The sequence below is a fragment of the Acomys minous genome, assembly GCF_964271855.1.
Source record: "Acomys minous genome assembly, chromosome: 6".
Taxonomy (NCBI): Eukaryota; Metazoa; Chordata; class Mammalia; order Rodentia; family Muridae; genus Acomys; species Acomys minous.
In genome coordinates this window covers 66,290,528-66,314,759 of record NC_140487.1, presented here as the reverse complement: position 1 = coordinate 66,314,759, position 24,232 = coordinate 66,290,528, and the positions used below count along the sequence as shown (strand labels likewise).

The 24,232-nt window shown below is 39.9% G+C and overlaps 1 gene segment (V, D, J or C); it reads left to right on the top strand.

Annotated features, from left to right (window-relative positions):
- The window catches only part of LOC311600761 (T-cell receptor beta-1 chain C region-like), a 266,643-nt gene that overhangs the window by 21,166 nt on the left and 221,245 nt on the right, over nucleotides 1–24,232 (top strand).

The following is a 24,232-nucleotide window of genomic DNA, read 5'->3' as shown; positions in this document are numbered from 1 at the left end:
GAGACCCAAGAGAAGGACTGTAGTTCATTTACAACTCACTTTATATCAATGAAATTAACAAAGGTGAGGTCTCTGAAGGGTACAGACTGCCTTGGAAGGAGAAAGATAAATATTTTTCTGTCTCTAAAGATTGGTACCCACTAATCAGACAGAGCTTTACACTTGTGTCTGCAATTGTTTGCACAATGCTTCTGGGTCACCTGCTATCTTAAACAGAAAGATAGGCAGATGAGTGAGTAATTTTTCAGAGTAGTTCAGAAGCCTTCCTTAATAAGGCTTAGTGAGGTGTAAGATACTTAGACCTTTGGATGTTTTTTTTTCACTGAGTCGCATCCAAGTGTGACTTTGGGTCAATGTCTGCAGACATGCTGTGGTTCTGAAACACCATTGTTTCCTTTCCATCTAATGATAAATCCCAAAATGCACTTCCTGGAAAATGTAGGCTGTCCAAAAATAGTTTTTCAGGGTCTGGGTTACCACACTCAGAATGATCTTTTCTACTTCTAACCATTCACCTGAAAATTACAAGCTTTCTTTGTTTTTAATAGCTGAGTAGTATTCCGTTGTGTATATGAACAACAGTTTCTTTATCCATTCTTCTACTGAGGGACACTTAGGCTGTTTCCATGTTCTGGCTATTATGAGTAAGGCTGCTATGAACATGGTTGAGCATATGAGAGAATCATGGGGTATGGCAAAGTAGAAGGATCCAGAGGGTCCTAGAAACCTACAAGTAGAACATTATGATAGGCAGATTTGGGCCAAGGGGTCCCACTCAAACTAAGGCAACAGCCAAGGACAATACAGGCAGTAAACTTTAAACCCCTACGCAGATCTAGCCAATGGTCAGAACATTCTCCACAGTTGAGTGGAGAGTTGGGAATGACTTTCACACGTACTCTGGTGCCTCATATTTGACCATGTCCCCTGGAAGGGAAAACCTGGTGGCACTCAGAGGAAGGACAGCAGGTTACCAAGAAGAGACTTGATACCCTATGAGCATATACAGCGGGAGGAAATCCCCCTCAGGAACAGTCATAGGGGAGGAGAATAAGGGGAAAATAGGAGGGAGGGAAGAATGGGAGGATACAAAGGATGGGATAACCATTGAGATGTAACAAGAATAAATTAATAAAAGATTTTTTAAAATACAGTTTTTTGGTAGCTTCCCCACCCAGAATTAACTTATAGAATATCTTCTCTGCACTTCACTTCCAAAATCATCGCTCAGCCTCCAATTGCTAAACCCACTAGAGAGTCTTCATTTCCTACCTCTTCTGACTCACTGAAGCTCAGCAAGTTAAGTCTCAAAGGCCCAAGTGTCATTCCCTATCTTTTTTTTCACTTTCTTTTTTTTTATTAATTTATTTTTGTTACATTTCAATGGTTATCCCATCCCTTGTATCCTCCCATTCTTCCTTCTCTCCCATTTTCCCCTTACTCTCCTCCCCTATGACTGTTCCTGAGGGGGATTTCCTCCCCCTTTATATGCTCACAGGGTATCAAGTCTCTTCTTGGTAGCCTGTTGTCCTTCCTCTGAGAGCCACCAGGTCTCTCCATCCAGGGAACATAGTCAAATATGAGACACCAGAGTATGTGTGCAAGTCATACCCCACTCTCCACTCAACTGTGGAGAATGTCCTGTCCATTGGCTAGATTAAAAACAAAAAATTCCTGAAATTTGTGGACAAATGGATTGATCTAGAAATGATCATAATGAGTGAGTTAACCCAGAAGCAGAAAGACTCAAATGGTATATACCCACTTATATCTACATACTAGCCCAAGGGGCATGTCCCATGAAAGTCTTCACTTACCAGGAAACTGAAACAGAGGGGAGGACATCCTATTGGGCCTCTAGTTGAGAGAAGCATTGGAGAATGGCAAAGTTGAAGGACCCAGAGGATCCTAGAAACCTACAAGAAGAACATTATGATAGGCAGATTTGGGCCCAGGGGTCCCACTCAAATTATGGCACCAGCCAACGACAATACAGGCTGTAAACTTCAAACCCCCATACTCCATTTGTAAAATTAGATTATTTTACTTGGTAGTGTTTAATTTCTTGACTTCTTTATATATTTTGGATGTTAGCCCTTTTTTGGAGGCAGAGTTGGTAAAGATCTTCTCCCAGCCTGTAGGCTGTTGTTTTGTTCTGTTGACAGTGTCCTTTGCTTTACACAAGCTTTTCAATGTCATGAGGTCCCACTTATTAATTGTTGATCTTAAAGCCTCAACTATTGGTGTTCTGTTCAGGAAGTTGTCTGCTGTGCCAATGAGTTCAAGGCTCTTCCCCAATTTTTCTTCTAACATATTTAGAGTGTCTGCTTTTATGTTGAGGTCTTTGACCCACTTGGCCTTTAGCTTTGTGCAGGATGATAAATATGGACTCAGACCCAGACCTAGAAAGGCACATGGTATATACTCACTTATAAGCAGATATTAGCCTAACATAGATGTCCCCTAAGAGTCTCCTTCCAGTGGGGGACCCAGACAGATTCTGGGACTCACTGCTGTACTCTGGGTGGAGCTCTGAGTGTTGTATGGAAGAATGGGGGGAAGGAAGGACCCACAGTGTTCAAGAGACCATCAAGGCTGGTGAATCTGAACCCAGGGTGGCCTGCACATACTGTTGAATCAACCAATGACAATGCATGCGGCAAACCTAGATCCCTCCATCAGATATAACCAATGAATAGCTCATTCTCCATTGTTGTGGGAGGAGCAGGGACTGCCTCTGACATGAACTCTGGAGCCCTAATTTGATCACTTCCTCTTAGTGTGGAGGCTTGGCAGGCACACAGAGAAAGGGGGTGCAGGCTATATCTGAATAAGAACTGAGGCAGTGGTCATATGGTGGGGGAGGAGGTTCTCTTCTGTCAGAGATCTAGGGGAAGAAAATTGAGTAGAAGAGGCAGGGAGGGTGGGAATGGGAAGATACAGATACAAGATAGAGGAAATCAACCAGAATATAATCTGAATAAATTATAATAAATTAAAATAAAAAACAATAGTCTTTCAGGAGGAGCTGAAATATTTAACAACATTTAATGATTATTTTAAAAATAACATAATAAAATACAGTAAGATAAAAATCCCTAACACAGCAAAATTGAACAAAATAACCAAACGGAAAGAAAAGAGCCCAAGAGAAAGCATATGAAACAGAGACCCGTTCATTTGCACACTAAATTGGAAGCCATAATATATAAACAAATAAATAAATTGGCGGAGAACACTGCAGGCCCTGTGCATGCTGCCCTAGTCTCTGTGAGTTCATATGTGCATCAATCATGCTGATTTAGACAGCTTTTTTTTTCTTGGGTTTCAGCAGCCCTTGAGGACCAGGCACAACAGTATTGGATTAGAGACTGCCAGAGCTGAGGGTCAAGTTAAAAGCTTTCACATGTGCTTCACCATCTTTCCTCATTAGCCTCAATCACATCAGCAGGAGAATCCACGGGATTTTATGGCTGTTCAGAAAGAGGGGATCTAACTGGTTTTGTCTTCTACCTGTTGTCATCTGAAAAAAAAAAAGCCACTCTCTTTTTCCAGTCTATCTTGTGTGTTCTATATCATTTCATGAACTCTTTAAATGATTTTTTTCATGAGCTTTGTTCTTGCTTTCTAATCAAACTTCAACAGTAGTTTATATGTAACTGAAATTCTCTCATAAGTTAATAACCATCCCATTTAATTGTTTTCTGCCTGTTATAGTCTCCCTTCATGTTTGCCATCCACAGTCATCACATCTTTCTATTTTGCTGGTTAATAAAATTAGCTCTACAGTGAACAATACAAAATGGTTTCCCCACAGGCAACTCAAACTCAAGGAGTTTACTCCTAAATGTATTGCCTCCTCATCCACATCTGCCTCTATCCTGAGCACCCTGTATTTGCATGTCAATGATTAAGATGATTGTGAGCTCCCCCTTTCAATGACATCAGTTTCTAAATCTATGAGTTTTCTGTCCGACAATGTTGTAAGTTAATTTCTCCAAGGAGTATCAATAGTTGCTGGAAATGCCCTGGTAGGCAGCATGGAAAAGGGGAGGAGTGTTTGGACAGAAAAGAAACTGGGCTTGGCTACAGTTTCAGCAAAGGTCTTTTCTGACTCTTCAAGGAACTCTAAGGCTGGACAGAATCCGGCAAAACCCTAAGGTGAAGGAGACAGGATTCATGCACACCACACTTTTCATGCAAACACATCACAGGCCATGACTACACTAACTTGATGCGCACCTGACAAGGAGTGGGAAGGGTTGAAGAGTCCTCTCTAGCTAATGTACCAAGGTTAATATCATAATTCCCAGAGCAAACATATTCATCAGACTTAGTTTATTCCTTCTCTTCCTAATGTAATGTAGGCATTTGCTATCCACCTCCTAGAAAATAACACAAAGCTTTCATTCCTGGTCTCCCAGACTTGAAACTCATTTATTTACTATGTACAGATAACTACCGGGGCAGTCCATGCTTAATATTCTTTCTGCAGCACACAAAGGCTTTCATAAATATTCTCTTTCATGGAAAATCTGTCCAAATGTTCTAAATACCCCCAGCACTTTGAAGTTCAGCCTAGTTGAACATTTTGTAATTCCCCGAAAATATCACATTGAACTTGGACAGCTGTACCTATTCAAAAGCTCTCTCTCGGGTCTATTTCTTTACCTCATACATTCTTCAGCAAGACAAGAACTATCCACAAAAGCCTTTCTGGCCCTTATAGAAAAAAGAACCAACTCTTCTCTTCTGGAAATGATTGTGAAACATTAAGCTGCGGTTTTATGAATCTTTCCAGCCTGACTCTTCGCAAAAACTCTTTAGGTGAGGAGTGACAGCCTGCTAATTTTAAATGCCGGGTGCTGAATGTAATCCCTGGAAGATGGCATGTGGGGCCGAAGGAGGACACGAGCAAGGAACAAAAGCAGGCTCAAATGTGTCTTCACACGGCTGGGACTTCAGGATTCTCTTCCATGAACATATTTTCTGACTTCTGGGTAATGTCTATTTAAATTCTCCACACCTCTCACATCTAAGTCCCTTTAAAAAAATGTTTGGTGTTAAGAAGATTAGCTCAGAAAAGTTTAAAAATAGAAGGCTGTTTCATTGGGCCAAAAATGTCCATGCATACACATATATTTCTCAAAAGTATATCTGATGGTGATATATAGTCAACTGCAAATCAGAAAGAAGCAAATATGGAAGAATGGTATGAAAAAAATTCACTGTTTTCTTTAATGGATTCTGGGTTTTGAAACAGAAGGTACATAAAGAAATGGTCATCATGATTTAATTTACCAGTGTTACCAAATTGTATGCCAGGGAGAACTGCAGATTGGAGTGTTCTGATCTCTCAGTGTTTAAGCTACTTCTAAAAGAAAGAGGAACCGAAAATTGTCATATGGGATGTCTAAGATAATAAAAGCCTAACAAGTCAGTGGAAATGGGGCTGAGATGGTTGAATGGTGACCATTCCATCACTCTACATTTTCTGACATACCAGTGATTGCTAGCTATTTCTTCAGATCTCAAGTGCATGTTATATACATAGGTGCTTACATTTATTTACTGATGGGCAGTGATTTAGGGATAGATGATGATGATATGATTTACTGCTCACAGCTCTCCTGTCGCTGATCTGGTGTAGCAACTCTGTTGATGGCTCTTTCTATTGAATGGTCCTCACCTCAGCTTTGCAGAGTCTATTCCTGTTTATCCTCCAGAAGTCACAAAACATTGCTTCCTTTTCCATCCTTCATAATTAGGTCAAATTCTGTTATTACAGACTGAAAGTTCTGCAATATGTTCATATCCAACACTTGTAAAACAGTTGCAATTGAAGATTTCCCAAGACTATAAAAGGCTTAAGAGAAATGAGAAGAGTGCCAAACTTGCTTTTGATGAAGAAATTGATCAAAAATTATCTTTCCTTTGATGTGAAAAGTAATGCAGATGAAACTGTATTGAATAGGATTGCTAGGGGACCCAGAGAAGTTGACAGGGCTATGCCATGGTACACTAACATACAAAAGAGCCCATCCTGGGGCTTCAGGGCTGCAAATCCTGTTTCAGCCCATCTGCTCCATGGCTGTCAACTTCTTCAGCTATCTGACTCTTAATCATCTGGGAGTAGGTAAGATGCAGAGTTTCCAAAGTCACGAAGGAAAAATTTTCTGTTTGGGATTTTTTTTTCTTGTCTTGCCTTTAAATCCCACCCTGGACTCAGCTGCCAAAAGTCATCTCAGCTGCAGGCCCATTGGATGCTAATAAATCCTAGACTCCAAAGTACTGCATTATGAAGGTAGGAAACAAAATTGCTCTGGAATGTTCTCAAAGCATGGACTGTGACAAAATGTTCTGGTATAAGCAAGGCCCAGGAATGGAGCCACTGCTGATCCTTTGCTTATATGGCATTAATAAAACAGAGGAATCAGAGATTTTCTTTGAATGCACTGTCTCCAGAACAAGAAAGAAATATTCTGTCCTCACACTGAGGTCTGCCAGACCCTTGAACAGGCCCTGGTACTTTGTGCCTGCAGGGAAGACAGTGTGCTACATGGTCATGTTAACACTGAAAAACAACAACAACAACAACAACAACAACAAAAACCCCACAGCCATCTTTTGAATCCTCAAACCACTAGAAATCTTCCCAAACTCCTTATACACAAGGTGTGAGTATGGTCAGAGTAATGATGCCGATGAGAGATGAACCCAGATCCATCAGCAAGGTAGAGATAGGTCCAGCTTCACTGCCAGTGCTGAGCCTCCCTGCATCTAACTGTCAGTTCAGTTGAGGCCCTTGCACACATGACTTTCATGGATGTTGTAAGAAACAGGACATGATTCCTTTCATTTTCCCCGCAGCCCAGTTGATAGAACTTTCCTCATGTTAAATTAATTCCTTTGTCCACAGTCCTCCATGCTCCTGCCTCTTTCCGACCTTAGTCCTTGCAAGATAACTGTAGGATTAAGAAACCCCTTCCTGTGACTCTTGCTGGGGAGATTATTCATAGCACTCACTGCACAACTGGATGTGAGTTCAAATCCCTGTTACCTTTATAAAAAGCTAGATGCAGCTATGCACACCTATAACCCTAGTACTGTGGGAAGGAGAGTTGGAAACAGCTAGATCACTGGGCCTTCTTGGCAAGCCAGTATGTATTCTAAAATATTTGAGTAACTCCTTACATGTTAGTGCTGAAAACGATTGCTTCCCACGCACATGTCACCATTTCTTTATCCACCCACTGTGAATGCATTATTTATACAGCAAAAGAGAATGGCATTTCTAGGTTCAGTTAAACATTCAGCTAACCCAATACAAGAAGATCGATGTGGTTTGTATGGCTGGGCTTGGTCAAAACACACAGGTCTTTAAAAACGACTATGGTCAGTGTGATGTTCCTGTCTCTGAAGATAAAGAAGAGGGACCAAAGAATGAAGGTTGTCTAAAGACCCTAAAGGAATTGGGAAAGTGGAGACACAAAGTCTCCTATGGAGCCTCAAAGAGGAACACAATCCTTTCTGCCTCTTGATGTGGCAGCGAGGAAGGAATACCCTTAATTTCTACTCTGTAGTCTGTTACATGGTAGCTAGGTAATTGATGGCTAATGACATTCGTTTGCAGTGATTTATTACACCAGCCATAGAAAGCCATTTCAAGGCTCCATTTCCAAGCAACCCAAAGAAGGCAAAGTTGTTCTGAGAAGTAGTCCAAAGAGAGGCAGACAGACAAGATAGGGTTTGCATCAGATCATGTGCTTCTGAGAGCAAATGTTGTTATTATCTTTCCCTTGGCCTGCTCTGGTTCTGAAAACACTTCATTTCAGATCAAATGTGCATTTGATCAGAATGTCCCAGCAGGTGTCTTTCTAGTCATGTCTTCCTCAGAGTTGGGGTGTTCCCATAGGAAGGGCTCCTTCTGCAGCTGCTGCCAAGCAAGGCAAGAATTTTTGACAGAGGAGGGGAGAAGTAACCCTTTAGTGAGATGATTAGAATATGAGAGGTTCTTGTAACTGTGAGTTTCAAACGAAAACCCACTCCCTTCCACTGTCCTTCTCACGCAAACAAAATGGCACCTTGTATGAGAAAGTAGCATGCCACCTCTCTAGAGCATCCCATGGTGCTTCTGTGGGAGTCATTTAGGAAAACAAATGGCTAAATTAGAAGATGAACAGTGACAAAATGTACAAAATGAGGGTGAAGTTTCAGTAAATAGAAACTGGTATTTATTTCAACTTAAGGTGTCAACCTTACACATTATATATTGCATTGTCAGAACAAAATGAAATAAAATCCCTGCTATAAGCTACTTTTTAAAAAGCAAAAACAGACTATCAAATGAAAGACAGCGGGCACTCATTCCAAGGCTGCTCCTTCTGTTAACCTTGGGATCACACTCTGTCTGTTAGAAGAGCCAGCCTTGTTGGGGAGACCCGCTTACCTTATCCATGGCTTATCGGGAACCAGACAAAAATAACACAGAACACATGGGAATAAAGTGTGACAAGGAATAAGGCATCAAAGGAGGTACGTAGAAATGCTTTAGATGTGAAAAATGGAGTCAATATGGGAGCAGTTCCTATAGGGGAAGTAGAAAGGCAGAATTGCTTTTAAATCAGAGGATTTATTGCTCACTCAACCTAAGTGTGTAAGTAGAGATACTGAAATATTCAAAACCTGTGATTGAATGCAGCATCCACAGTCAGGCGAAGCTGACCACTCCATAACTTTAGGAATGCAATTACCCTATAAGGCTCTAGTTGCATATCTATGAAATGATGCAGCCAATACATGCATCCCAGAATGGAGGATGATTTTCAAAGAGAGCAGGGTCAGTATGTGAACAATTTAACATCGAATCCTCATGAACTAACACTTCAAAAATACGGTAGGTGAAGCAGCAGTGAGATGGCACTTTGAGAATGTGTAATTGACAATGCTTGAATCTCTTTATTCATTTACTCATTTCATCATCATCACCCTAACAGACCTCTGGAGTCATATTTATATTTCCATTGCTACAGGATGAGATGCAACTTTCTGCTGAATTTATATGATCAAGTCTAAGACTTTGCTTCAGAGTACAACTTAGTTGGAGACAGTATCTTTAAAACTGTAATTAAGTAAAACGAAGTCACATGGGTGACACTCTAATCTATATGCAAAATGATCAGGACACAGAATCAGGGACATAGGGAAAGGATGTCCATCAAGAATGGAGAAGAGAAGCCTCTGAGGAAAAGTATGAAAAGATCTGTGTCAGATTGATCTCAGCATCCAGAATGGTAAAAAAATAATAACAATTTCTGCCATTTAAAGTATGCAGTATTTTGTTATGCAAACATGAGTGAACTAGCAACACCTAGTCTCACACACACACACACACACACACACACACACACACACACACACACACACAACTTGACCACACACTGCATAAGTAAATTGTCCAAAGCATGGGGTTCCAGTTTAAACATGTATAATTCTGTCTCCCTCATCATAGTAAGAACCATGCTCATCTTAAAGAATACATAGCTAGGCAAACAAGATGAACAAATAAGAAGAGAAATGTGGAAAAGGAGACTTATTTTTAAAGAATCGATTGGCCTAAGAATTGTTTGGAAGGACACTGGTCTGTGTGGCCTCAGGGACAATAGTAGTTAAATCCGTGTCCCAACTGCCTCCAGCTCTGGATTCTTGTCTTCACATAGGTTTTCTAGTGGGCTACATAGTTGGTTTCCATACCTTCCAGGCCTCATAGACATCAACAAAACATAGGCCCCGGGAAGCCAGCTGAGAGAAACAATAAGAATGCTATACTTGGATACTTTCAGAGTATCAAATCAGACTGGACAGTCAGGTCAATAGATCCAGGACAAGACATAAAATGTATTCATTATTTTTCTGAAGTGGACATCTTTGAAAATGATGCCCTGGGTAAATATAATGTTTCTCACAAAAACAAAGATTCTTGGATTCTAAGTCAGTGGTAAAGCACTTACCTAGTGTGATGAGGCCCTTGGTTCAGTCTCCACCACCACCACAACAAATAAAGAGAATTATCATCCACGACTTTTTAAACTTCCAACATTAATAAGGCACTTACCTCCCTCCCTCCACCCCTGGTCTCTCTCTCTGTCTCTCTCTCTCTGTCTCTCTCTGTCTCTCTGTCTCTCTGTCTCTCTGTCTCTGTCTCTGTCTCTGTCTCTGTCTCTCTCTCTCTCTCTCTCTCTCTCTCTCTCTCTCCTCTCTCTCTCTTTCTCTTTGTCTTTCTCTGTGTCTCTCTCCCTCTCTCTCTCTCTCTCTCTCTCTGCTAGTTTATTAATGTAGCCACATCTTTTCTCTACAAAAATTTATAAAACTAATGTGCTAATGCTCATTGACTAACTCAGAGAAGCCACCCAAATACAAGGGTCATCCCTGTCCTCAATTGTCCTTCTTTTTTTTTCTCCACTTCCTAACCATATTCTACTCCAGACTTTTCTTACCTTCCTGATTGTAACAATTTTGTTGATATAATATAAATTAATGTATAACTTGGGCCTGAAGACGACACAATCCAACCTAGTCCCACCTGACTGAAATTGGGGTATGATGTGAGATACATTTCTTTCTGAAGGACTGAGGGGAGAATCCACATCCCATCCATCCTTCTGACTGTCTTCTATATAGTGATGCCCTCAAAATACAACTAAGGAAGGTTCTATGCTTTTAAAGATTCCTGTGACTAATTAAGTATGTTCACAGGTTATAATTTAACCTTTAACTTGCTTCAGGGGATAGTCACTGTGATAGTCCACTAGAGGGCACTACCATATTCTGTAATAGCGACGTGACATTTCAAATAATAGTGTTCTGTAATATATAAATCACATTTCACATAATGATATGAGAGTGTGTGACGAGGTTAAATACACATATGTAGTTTTTAAAACATGCACATATTTTAAAATTTTGATTCTTGGGGGTTGGTGGTAGAGAACAGGGTGAAATAGGGTAGAACTAAAACAGGCTGAGGATAAAGTGATGTGCTTGTAATTATGATGCTAATTCTGTTAGTCCATACCTGGGCTCAAAATCACACAAAAGTAAAGATAGGTGTGTAGTCGAAGTGTTCTCATACAGGGTTTCATAAATGGCTCCTCCACTGAAGATGCGGTACAAGCGTTGTGTGTTGCGAAGATACTTTTACCTAGGATGGGTAGATTGGAGACAAGGCCTAGAGTTGTGTCCTGAAGGAGGAAGAAGAAAGTGGATACAGAGAGCAAAGCTAAATGGGGAAAGAGAAGCAGGGAAGACAGATAGGGTGGTGTGCGTGACCTTAGATTGCCGAGTGGGGAGACAACGTGGAATTGGTCCCTCAGATTCTTGAGTATAGTAGGCTTGGGTAGAAGAGATCAGAGGGGAAGATGATAGAAAAGGTAGGAAGTAGACAGCCTTCTCCTACTGTAAAGGCAACTGAACTCAAGCTAACTGCATCATCTCAGTGTCTTGATTGATATAGACAAGGAAAATGGCAAGCAAAGCTCCAGGGTCAAAGGCAAAGGGCAGGGAAGGGATGTGTCTCAGGGACTGGCTTAACCAGCACAGGATGGGAAGATTGAACCAGCCTGTCTGGTTGCTTTGTTTTGTCTTTTATTTTACACCTAATACGAAAAATACCTAAAGAAAAGCGATACATTTGGAAGTGTAATTATCTCCTCTACAGACGGGGAAACACTATAAACACAGGAAAAGACCGCTAGAGTAGATTTTAACATTGCGTTTATGGGCACAGGGCCAGATTCCTGATAGTAAACTTTAGTTATCAAAATCGGCTAGGTAATATGAAATTATTTTCTTCAGTGTATGTTTGAGGCTAAACACTATTTTGCTTTTATTAGGAACATCTAAGCTGCGTGGAGGATTTCTGAGGCGATATAAACATTTCTGTGTGAAGGTAAGTCAGGCTTTTTCTCTACACTGTCTTCAGGAAAGAAGCTGTAGAGAAGAAAGACTATTCTGAAACATACCACAATACCAGCCACTCCTCGCCCCCGCTAATATGGAGAGAGAGTCCATGGGCCTGCACTTTCCACCATGAAGCAGCCTGGGAGCAAAACTCACAGCCCTGAAAATGGGGATGAAGGCCTACAACTTTCCTGGGCTTGAAAATAAATCAGTAAATGTCTGGACCCGCCTGACAGTCAACTGGGACCCTCGGACCCCTAGGGAGAGAATGGGGGACAAGAGACGTGAAGAACGGACAGCAAGTCAAGGAGTCTGATCAAGCTGACCAAATTTTATTTTCTCACAGGCAAATATGTACCATTGAAGCAGGAGGCTGAGTGGGGTGATCCCGGTGGACGGTTTTCACAAGATATCAGGAAGTCAGGAAGTTTGGCAGGACGAGGGCCCCTGTGGTTCTGGGGCTGGGTGGAATGTTAGGCATCTGGAACCACAAGGTGTTGTCTGTAGACTTTGTTTCCCTCCTCCTCTGAAGGCCTCTGTAATTCTGGGAATACTGAGAACAGCTGGAGAGTACCTTGAGGGAGGGGAAGAGGTTACAAGGCAGCCTTCTGGAATGTACCCTGAGGCAAGGAGGGAAAGAAGTCACAAGGCAGCCTGCCCCAGGCCCACTCGAAGTATTATGTCAAGGTCCGAGATGCTTGCTGGCTATGGTCTTGGCTCCCCACAAGTAAAATTCTGGAGACTTTCAGGAGGCTATGGCTGAGTGTGGGAACCTTAGGAAGGATGGGATATTCCCTTGCTCTTCTTCCCGTCTCAGAAAGGCTTTGCTTCCAACACTACATAAGAAAAGCGTGAAGGGGACACAATTATCAAAAGACCATATTGCATACTGTGAATATGGTCAACTTTTCTTTCCTGGATTTAGGAATTTGATTTACATAGACTGTACATAGCAATTGATGTAAGTATATTTTTATGCAAATATACACACGTGATCACGTTCCTCTCATGTCCTCCTTTTCCATAAATATATAAAATCTTACCCAATCTGTACACTTTAATTAAATTATTATTATTATTTTATGTCTATGTGTGTTTGTGTGTGTGTGTTTATGTATGTCTATGCCACATGTCTGCCTGTTGCCAGTGAAGGATAGAAGAGTTTCGCATAATTTTAAGCTACCATGTGGATGCTGAGAATAAAACCCAAGTCCTCTGAAGTTCATCAAGTGTGCTCTTAACCACTGAGCCATTTTTCCATCCTCTATAGTTTAAGTTTCAAAGCCAGGTTAGCAGATGCTGGTTCTGGCACCACCAACCAAATCTCATCTGCTAAAGAGAAAGGTATAGGTGTTCTGAGTTTATGAATGGGATACACGGTAGCAAAATACTCTGTGATGTGAATTTGACTGAATTTTTACACTTTTGCATCTTTTAAATGACAGTGACTAAGAAAACACTTCATTGGGTAGGCTAATGAAGATGCTTGCAACATTTTCTGGAGAGTAGAAATAGCTTCTAAAAATAAAGTGCTATTTTGATAGAGTAAAATTTCTGTTCTCACATTTCTAGGTGATAGTCATGCATTATGCCAATTCAGAGCGTGAGGATCTAAAATACATAAATATTTGACAATTTTTACAAGGATGTGCTAATACAAAAGCATAGCATGTGCATACAGACGCACAGCCTCATAGAAACTGAAGAAATGACAGTCTGTGCCTGTGAACTCACTAAACTGCTGCAGAAAAGGGGAGGAGCATTCCTCTCTCAAATGTTTCTGGCACCCAAGTACTTAAGGGTGAAGAAACATCACATATATTAATGGGAGCCTCCAGGCAAACAGAGAACTGACTAAGGCAGGGATTTTATTACACTATAGCCATGGTCACCAGTCTCCTGAGCTGTGTGGTCTTTTATCTCCTAGGAATAGGTGAGTCTGGGAACACATGAGGGACCTATTGCTGCAGCTTATAGACCAAAGCTCAGATCTTTCCCTGGAAAGATGCAGCATTAACTCTTTTCACCCAACTGTCTGTCTCAACCTTCATTCTTCTTCATTCATAGGCTCCACAGAAGCTCAAGTCACCCAGACCCCAAGACATCTCATCACAGAGACTGGGAAGAAGTTGTTCCTCTCTTGCTCTCAGAATATGGATCATGAATCTATGTTCTGGTATAGACAAGACTCAGGTCTGGCTCCCCAGCTTATTTATTACTCAATTAATATTGATATTATCTATAAAGGAGATGCCTCTGATGGATATGCTGTCACTAGAAAAGAAAAAATGACCTTTCCCCTAACACTGGAATCTACCAGCATCAACCAGACATCATTGTACCTCTGTGCCAGCAGTAAGCACAGCACCGCACCTCCAGCTGCTCTTTGCACAAAAAGGACAGTCACACGAGCAAAAATCCTCCTCCATCAGAAGACCCTACTCCAGCCAGGAGGAAGGAACATCTTTTCCCAGTGCCAACAGCCATGGAAGCCCTCTCCTACCCCCCAACCCCCAACCCCCAACCCCCAGCCTCAGGGACTTGCAGCAATGCACTTCCCTGTAGCAAATGTCTTCCGGGTACAGGTCTCAACTTCTTATAAAACAGTGCCTTTCAAAACAGAGATAAAACAAGTTACTTGTATTAGGTCTAGAGTGCCACTGTGTCACTGTGTTCCTTTTTCCCTGTGGGGCTTTAATCTTCAGAGACAATAAAACTCAAGGAGCTGCTCCTGACAAACATAGGTCTTCTCACACTGCTGGTTTTATTACTGATATTTTTGTCAGTTATTTTTTTTCTCTATGTGAGTGAGAATGCCATATTCTGAGTTGTTTATCAAATCAAACTTTGTTATTTACTGACGTGCAAGCTCACGATGTAGCTTTTCACTGTCCTTCTGATGTCCTTCCGCACCAAATCCATAGCACTGTTTTGCACACCTGGAAGCATTAAGTTCCTTGCAGCTTTTACTGTTTTTCTCCATTCTTGCCATTATTGTATAATCTCCCACGTGGATTCCTCTGACCAACGTTCTACCAGTCACCCTGACTGCCAGCTTGCCAGCTGTTCCTGCACACACGTCTCACTCGAGATGAAAGCCTTTCAGTTTATGTAATTAACAGTCTTGTGGCAATTGTGCTGTGAGCTTGTAAGTCTCCATACTTACTCCTGATATACCCTTCTCCTTTCTGGGGAGCTAACGGAATGTCCTGTGCTAAACCACCCATCACTCTGCATCCGTGATGCCCCTGTACCAGATCACATCTCCAAGTGATGAACTGCTCATTTACAAGTGCTTTCCTCTGAGAAGATTCCTATAGGCATCCTGATGGGCTGGGTGATCTTCTAACAGCCTGATGGGTTCTCTGCTGTGTGCTCCTCCCTGAGCACAGCTAGCATAAACACACAGACCCCATCAGGAGCTTATCCACCATGAAAGGCCCTGAGATTCTCTGTTGTGTGGTCTGCTGCCTTCTTAAAATAGCAATGTCAGAGGCATAGGTATGATGTTGAACTAGGTGTGGCAGACCCTACATTTGCTAGCTCTTATGCATATGCATTATTATCTTTCTTACATACTCTGTATTTTGTTCATAATATCTATGGGTCACAGTTTCACTGAGGCACCTTTTAGATATCACCATCAGGACAGATAAGTCTGCGATGTTCCTAGAATATGCACATGGCCCTCCATATGTGGGTCCTGATATAGGATATTTAACCTGTTATTTACTTGGCTCTTGGAATGCTAAGTAAACACAAGTCTTTACAAGGTATGGGGTTTCTCAAAATAAGACTAAGTATTTCTCCTACATTTTAAAAGTGTAGACTCTCTGCTCTCTGTAATCAGTTAGACCACAATGCTGCAAGTCACATCCTCAATGCACAAATTGGTTGTCACAAAGTGTGGAGGTAACTCTCACTTCCTGAACCCTGTCCTCACTGGGGGCGGGAATACTGTCCCCACAGAAAAGAAGCACTCTGAAGCATTACTTATCTCCCAACACAGGAATGCACTTGAAGTCTCAGGTGCCTTGGTGGTAGAAGCCGCAACGAACCACTTTGGCTTAAAATGTATGTGGTTCTCAACCTTTGTAATGCTGCAACCCTTTACTATACTTCCTCATGTTATGGTGTCCTCCAACCACAAAATAATTTTGTTGCTACTTCACAGCTGTAATTTTGCTACTGTTGTGAATTGAATGTGTATATCCGATATGCAGGATCTCTGACATGTGACTGCTGTAGGGGTTGCAACCCATAGCCAGAAAACTGCTGGAACTGTCAGTATTGTCTTTCCACTATTCCTTGTTGGCGCTTTCAATTAGGACTCTTCAGTCCAGACCCGGTAACAGAATTAGTTTTAATCTGCCATGTATCCTTCACTCCACCTCCCGGGAAGACTTTTCTTTTCTACACAGTGGTCCTCATTTCATTTATCTATGTGTGTTAGACATCATTTACATATTAATGTAACTCTTCTCACTTAAGTATGTCCTACGACACTGTGCACTTGCAAACTGTTAACATTTTCGCAGATATTGCATGGAGTCAAGAATCACCAACACTGCTAGAAAGTTCTGGCACATGACAAAACCAGAAACATTTTAAATATGTTCTTCAAATTATTTGCCTGTATTTTACACTTTGTTTCTTGCCCATAAACCCACTCTCAGTACACCGTTCATTGTCCTCATCAGCCCTTTTGGTAAACCTTCAAATGATATTTACACCATTGCTGTCACTACCATCAGTGAAACTTGAAGAAAAAGGATGCTTTGTAAGAAGAATTTAGCTAATTGCATATTGAAAAACATCAGTTACCATTACCTCAATCTATGGATCCAGAAGACAACCATTAGAAGTAAATATTCTGAAAAAGAAATACTTCCTGAAGACTAAATCTGTGTCGTTCCATATACATGTGCATTGAAATACACAGAGAGGGGAAAGGGAGGGAGAGAGGGGAGGCCGGGAGGGAGGGAGGAAGAGAGAGAGGGAGGGAGGGAGAGGAGCAAGGAAAGGGGCACATGGACGTCTATGATATGTTTTTCCCTTTCTTGAGACATCCAGATACTCTAGTCTAGATGAAGGAGGGCGCTCATGAGTGTGGTCAAGAACAATGACATCATAAGCATTCGATCTAGAGTGGCAGAGTGGCAAAAGGACCCATACTTTCCTCAAACTGCCATGAGAATTAGGCTTATCTCTGCTGTGGTGCTATGTTTCCTGGGAGCAGGTGAGTTTTGGACATTGGTATGTCCTGGGCATTGAGGACAAACTGTTTACTGTTATTTCTTTGCTTTGCATAACAGATTTTTCTAGTATCACGCTTCTTGGTTGCCTTGTTTTCACTTCCTCTTCTCCTCCACTAACAGGCCTTGTGGACATGAAAGTAACCCAGACACCAAGGTACCTGATCAAAAGAATGGAAGAGAAAGTTTTGCTGGAATGTATACAGGATATGAACCATGAACGCATGTTCTGGTATCGACAAGACCCCGGTCTGGGGCTACGGCTGATCCATTTTTCATATGATGTTGATAGTAACAGTGAAGGAGACATCCCTGAAGGTTACAGAGTCTCTCGGAAGAAGCGAGAGCATTTCTCACTGATTCTGGACTCCGCTAAAGCCAAGCAGACATCTGTGTACTTCTGTGCCAGCAGTTTATCCACAGCTCTGCACAGCCACATCCTCTTTGCACAAAAAATAGTAGATATGGGAAGAAGTTGACTCTACCTCATGCATGATGCTATCCTTCATGTCACATTTGTGCCAGTTAGAAATAGGTGGCTGAGAAAGAGGAGCCTTTACAAACTCAGACATCTTAGGGGGAAAAAAAAAAAGCACAAGATAGTCTCTTTCTTTCAGAAGACAATGATGACAATGTGCACTTAAGCTACCTCAAAGTATGAGCTTTCCGTAAACTGAATTCATGAGACTGACACCCTACATGAAGACGTATTCTTTCATATTTACATTAAAACTCGGTCTAACATTGTAATAATTTCAGCCTTTCATTTTAAGCCCTGATCCCTTTTCTTAGGCTTTGTTCACTTTGCTCTCTGTCACCAGGGGGCGCTAATCCCTCTTAGCTCTTTACCTAATTGACTGTCTAAATCAAAAAGTTTATACAACTTGGATTTTATTTGTTCCACTTAAAACTAAACCAGTCTAATTCATAAAAACAAACAAACAAACAAACAAACAAACAAACAAGACTTAGGATTCTCTCATCAATTACATTTCATTGAAAGTTTCTAGTCAGAGCAAGATTAAACCATGACACGGTTTTGTCAAGCTGTAATCACCCTCACAAACACTGGAAAAGTCTATTTGTTTGTTTTGGGTTTTTTTTTTTTTTGAGGGAGAAAAGACAGAAAATATTAAGTGAGTCTCACATTACAAATATAAACATTTGAATACAACAAGCCTGTAACAACATATTTACAACTTAAATTTTCATTTATTTGTATTTGTAGTTGTGTGTGTGCAGTAGCATGTTTTGCAAGTGTGACCATTCACACATTTGTCAGAGGACAGCTTGCAGAGATTGAATTCAAGTTTATGGAGTTGACTGCAGGTACTTTTACCTAGCTGTCTAGTTGGTCCTATGACAATGTGTTATTATTACATGCTACATTTTTATACTAAGGAAGTCATGGACGAAGAGTAAATATTTATTGTGTTTAGGATTCAGTTTGCAAGGGAGATCATACACGAACTGATGTGGGATAATAGTAGGCAAAACCGTAAGTACTCTCTAAAACAAAAAATTATTCTATTTTGTGTGCAATCTCCTTGCAGTGAAGGAACAGACTGTTCAGGAATCAAGGGTCTACTGATTGAAAACAACATCAAGAACAGACAAGGCATCATCACAGAATATAATTACTTAACAAGAATCTTTTGTGAGTGTGTACACTTGACATGATCCATAAATCTACTATTGTCCACAACAAGCATTGCTAAGACTCAGGTCAGATAAAAGACAAAGAATGGGCCTGAGTAGTGTTTTCATTTTCATCACCACCAGGGATGATTTGCCTTCCAACAGAGTCAAATTCCTGGGTCAGTGTTTCCCGTCATAGTTTCAGGTCCTCTCCTGCCATAATAGCCACTTGCTTTTTCTATCACAACTATATATTACATCAAAATCAGAGAGGAAGGGGAACTTGAATGAAATAAAAATATGCAGAAATGAAATCACATTAGTGGAAATGAATACATATAAAGGGACTAAACAATGGTTGAAGTAGAAAGTTTGAGTTTTGCTAAACTGAAAATAATATAAAAATGTTCACAATGTAGATTCTTAGAGGCACATGAAGCCTCACTATTCTCCTGAAAATATTCTCTATTATTTCAACACACATACATCATTTCACAATGGAAGATTTAACAGAGAAAGGCCACTCTAAGTTTGCTCAAGAAAACACAGGTTTTAAATATAAAACCAGGCCAATCTAACAGTGAATTATCCAGTACTAAATGAAAGTTTGAAGTGGAGGAATGAATTTGACCTTATATATGCATAAAATTCTCAAACCATAAAGAAAAAATACAGGTTAACTCTTGACAACACCCAACCTAACTCAAAGAGGATGATGGGAGCACCAAAGAATCTCCTTATGGAAATGGCTTCAAATGTGGCAAACAAGCCACTGGGCAAAATGTGCTCCTTTTTTTCTACCACAGACAGAATTCTGCCTAAAATAGGGCAAGCTTAAATGCATGCAGTGTCAATGGCCAAACTCTGCCAAGACAGGGTAAGCAAGTCCTCAATTGTTACTTGCTCACAAAAATGTCTGTCAGATATATTGGGCCAGAAGGCTGAAGATGATGTTCAAATGTTATAGAGAGTTTTGGGTGACTACTCAGGAAGCAAACTGTCTCTGTCATTTTCTCATTTGGGCAACTACTAACCTACAGTTCTGGTATACACAGTGAATCAGTTTTATTCCTTCTCAAGTCTCCTATGGGGTTGAAGAACAGATAGTTTAGTTTTACAATTAAGCTTAGTTGTTTAGGGGTTAAGATATTTTGAGGTCTAGATAGATGTTTTAAGTTGATAATGATGAGATAAGATAGATATTGATTTACATTCAGAATTTTAGATGTGCCAAGATAGGAAAGATGTTATCTTTAAGGTTGTCAAATACAAATAGTCAAAAGACTAAGAAAGTAACATTTATATAATTCCTGATTGTGTCATAGTTCTTCTTGCTATAGGTAGTTTATTGTATATATGTGTAATAATATAAATGTATATGTAAAAAATAAAAAATATTTAATAAAAATACTAAAAGAATATTTCTTGAGATCTTTATATAATTTGGATATTAGCCCTTTGCCGGATGTAGAGTTGGTAAAGTTCTTTTCCCAGTCTGTAGGCTGTCACTTTGTTCTGTTGACAGTGTTCTTTGACTTACAAAAGCTTTTCAGTTTTATGAGGTCCCATTTATTAATTGTTGATCTTAGCTATTGGCATTCTGTTCAAGAAGTTATCTCCTGTACCAATGAGTTCAAGACTCTTCACCACTTTGTCTTCTAAAAGATTTAGAGTCTTTGATCCACTTGGATTTAGTTTTATGCAGGATGATAAGTAAGGGTCTACTTGCATTTTTTAAATAAGTAAACATCCAGTGAGACCAACACCACTTGTCGAAGATGTTGCCCTTTTTTTATTGTATGATTTTGGCTTCTTTGTCAAACAATCAAGTGTTCATAGGTGTGTGAATTTATTTCTGGGTTTTCGATTTGATTCTTATTTCTATGTCAGTACCATGCTGTTTTTATTACTGTTGCTCTATAGTACACTTTGAGATTAGTGATGGAGATTCCTCCAGAAGATCTTTTATTGTACAGATTTTTTTTGGCTTTTCTATTTTCTTTTCCATATGAACTTGAGAATTGCTCTTTCAAGGTCTGTATAGAAGTGTGTAAGTATTTTGTTAGGGATTACATTGAATCTGTAGATTACTTTTGATAACATGGCCTTTTTTTCTATGTTGAGTCTTTCAATCTCCTAGCATGGGAGATCTTTTTATCTTCTAATATCTTCTTCAATTTCTTTCTTCAGAGACTGGAAATTTTTTTTTCATACAAATCTCTCACCTGCTTGTTTAAAGTAACACCAAGATACTTTATATTATTTGTGTCTATTGTGAACGGTGTAGTTTTGCTAATTCCTTTTTCAGCCCATTTTTCATTTGTATACAGGAGGGCTATGGAGTTTTAAATTATCCAATTAAAAATGGGGTACAGTGCTAAACAGAGAATTCTCAGCAGAGAAACATCGAGTGGCCTAGAAACACTTAAAGAAATGCTCAACATCCTTAGTTATCAGAGAAATCCAAATCTAAATGACTCTGAGATTCCAGAGTCATGTTTCCATCTCCTTCCAGATCTTCCTACCTCTCCTCTCATTCAACTTGTGCTCTACCCATTCATCAGTCCCTTTCTCAGCCATGATCAGAAAAAAACTTCCTCTTTCAGTAGATGAAACTAACACAGAGACCCACAGCTGGACAGCATGCAGGGAGGGAGAGATTTGGAACACTCATATCCTAAGTGAGGTATCTTCATCAAATTTCTTCCCTCAGGGCTCAGGAAACTATGCTGAAGAGGAGATCGCTAAGAGTCAAAGAGGATGGATGACTTCAAGGAAACATTAAAAAAAAATAAAATAAATCTAAAGTGAAAGCTTCCTCGGCATTCTTTGCTGGTGTGCAGCAGGCAGAGCTCTTGCTATAGGAACCAAGGACAATGACAGCTTGAAGTAGTGTTTTCTTCTGTAGACATTAAAGAAATATTCCAGGCAACCTAACACAACAATCCTGACATACAGACAATATTTTCTTACAATTAAAAACAATGAGCCTGAGTCCGGTGCAGTGGGGCACGTTTGTAACCCCAGCACTCAGGGAGGCAGAGACAGGCATATCTCTGTGAGTTGGAGGTCAGCCTAGTCTACAAAATGAGTCCAGGACAGACAACCCTACACAGAGAAACCCTGTCTTGAAAAACCAAACAAAAACCAATCAGGCAAACAAAAACCAAAGAACCCAGATTAAAATAACTTTCTCACAGCCACCCAGCTTATGGACCTGTCAATATGCTTTAAATGGTTTGTTCTGTAATTCTATTTGGGATTTGATGGCTGATCAGTAGCTGCATAATGCGCCAACTGGCTTAGTCTTGTTAACGCATGCTCAGTAGCATTAGACTCTTTTGCTCTGGGTCCTTTCTACAATGATGTTTCAGAAGAACCTGTGTTCCTTTAACAGGATTACTGTCTTACTGTGCATCTAGGTTTTTGCAAGGCTATGAAACCTTGTTTTGCTTAGCTGACACACAGTCTGCATTTTGCCAACATTTGTGTCTCTGGAAACCTCTGCTCCAATCTGAATCTATTGCTCATTAGTTCTACTGTCAAGTTGTCACTGTGAGACTTTTATCTGTGAGACTGAATTAGATTTTCCGCTTTGAAGATTTCACAGCCTCTTTTTGACTCACTATATAAACTATTAGGGGGACACAACCTGGTAATGGCTAAGAAAGGGTGAAATAAAAGTAAAAGTTTTATACCTAACATAAAATAATGTCTTTTTTTGAATCTTTCATATGATGGGTTATTAGGGAAATGTGTTGAAAATTACATCCTATCTGAGTTTTATAGACATTTCCATGCCATTTTATAATTCACTGTCATCAAGAAATTGATGATTTCTGGAACAAGAGGAGTTCTTTTTAGGAACGTGGGACATAAGAGGCTAGTCATAGCCCAGTACATGATCGTATGCCCACACACATACAAAGAACATAAAGTGGACTCAGTGAGTTTGTGAAAAACAGAGCATATGGAGTTAGGAAGCAAAAAAATTTGGGGGGGGGGTAAATTTGCTGGCAGGAATATGGAGAGTAAATTTGATCCAAATACACTGTCTGCGTGTATGGTGTTTTTAATAAAAAATAACCTAATGTTATTTACCTTTTTGATAGTTTTAATTTTTAAGTTTATAGCTTTGTTCATAATACCTTTCTTGTCCTGAGTATTTTTGATGCTCAGGATTTTGAAATTTTGTGAAGATAAACCTCTGGTTCATTGTCCTATACTTATTAAACATACAGGTGTACACATGTGTGATGTGCACACAGACATATATACACACATTTGAATATAAGTGAAGAAAGTGAAAGAAAAACTCAGAGCATAATTTTATAACAGAATGTGCAATCAGAGGAAACAAAGATAGGCTACTTTTGCAAGATTGTCTTCCTGAATTCCGCATTTACCTTAGGAAGTCAGGCTTACCATTCTCAGTTGCAAAACAGTAAGGCACAGTAAACTGTAAAATGAAGCCATCTTCCACAGGTCTGGTGTTATTCCATAGTTCTGAGATTTTGATTCCTAAGTTTGTCCCTTCCTCTTAGATTTTGTGAATTTGTGTGAGTTAAGCTCTCTAGGTATTATTTATAAAAACTTCCAATTTATAAAATACAGTGATTAGATTAACTACATAACCTATCCTGGGGCCTGAGATGTGGCTCAGAGGTTCAGAGCACCTGTTGCTCATGCAGAGGACCCAGTCTTGGCTCCTAGCAACCACACTGTGGCTCATAATTATCTGCATCTCCAGTTCAAGAGGATAGCTTCTGATCAGCAAGGGCACCAGAACATTCATGGATAGAAAACAAAACAAAAGACTCTAATTTTTATCTATCTATCTATTTATTTATTTATTTTGGTTTTACAAGACAGGGCTTCTCTGTGTAGCCTTGACTGTCCTGGACTCACTTTTTAGACCAGGTTGGCCTCGAACTCACAGCGATTTGCCTGCCTCTGCCTCCCCAGTGCTGGGATTAAAGGCATGCGCCACCACTGCTTGGCTAAGACTCTAAATTTTAAAAATAAATCAACCCATAAATTCACAGAGAATTCAATGAAAAAAATATCTGTGATATTTTTCCCACAAATAAACTATGTAAGCTGTTGTATGATATAAGGAAATAGTCAAATAACAGCAACAAATCATAGCACCATGGTCAGACTTTATGTTGGAATGACTCAATTCATAGTCTATACTGAACTGAGTTAGAATATAATAAATATTATTACAAATAGTTGGATGTTAATTAAAATGTTACTGAGTATGATATTGAATTAAAGGAAAAATATATGAGACTATATATATGTCATATATAATATATGTGATATATATATATACCTTCAAATAAATTTTGATTTAATAAATGAGGTGAGGAAAAGTA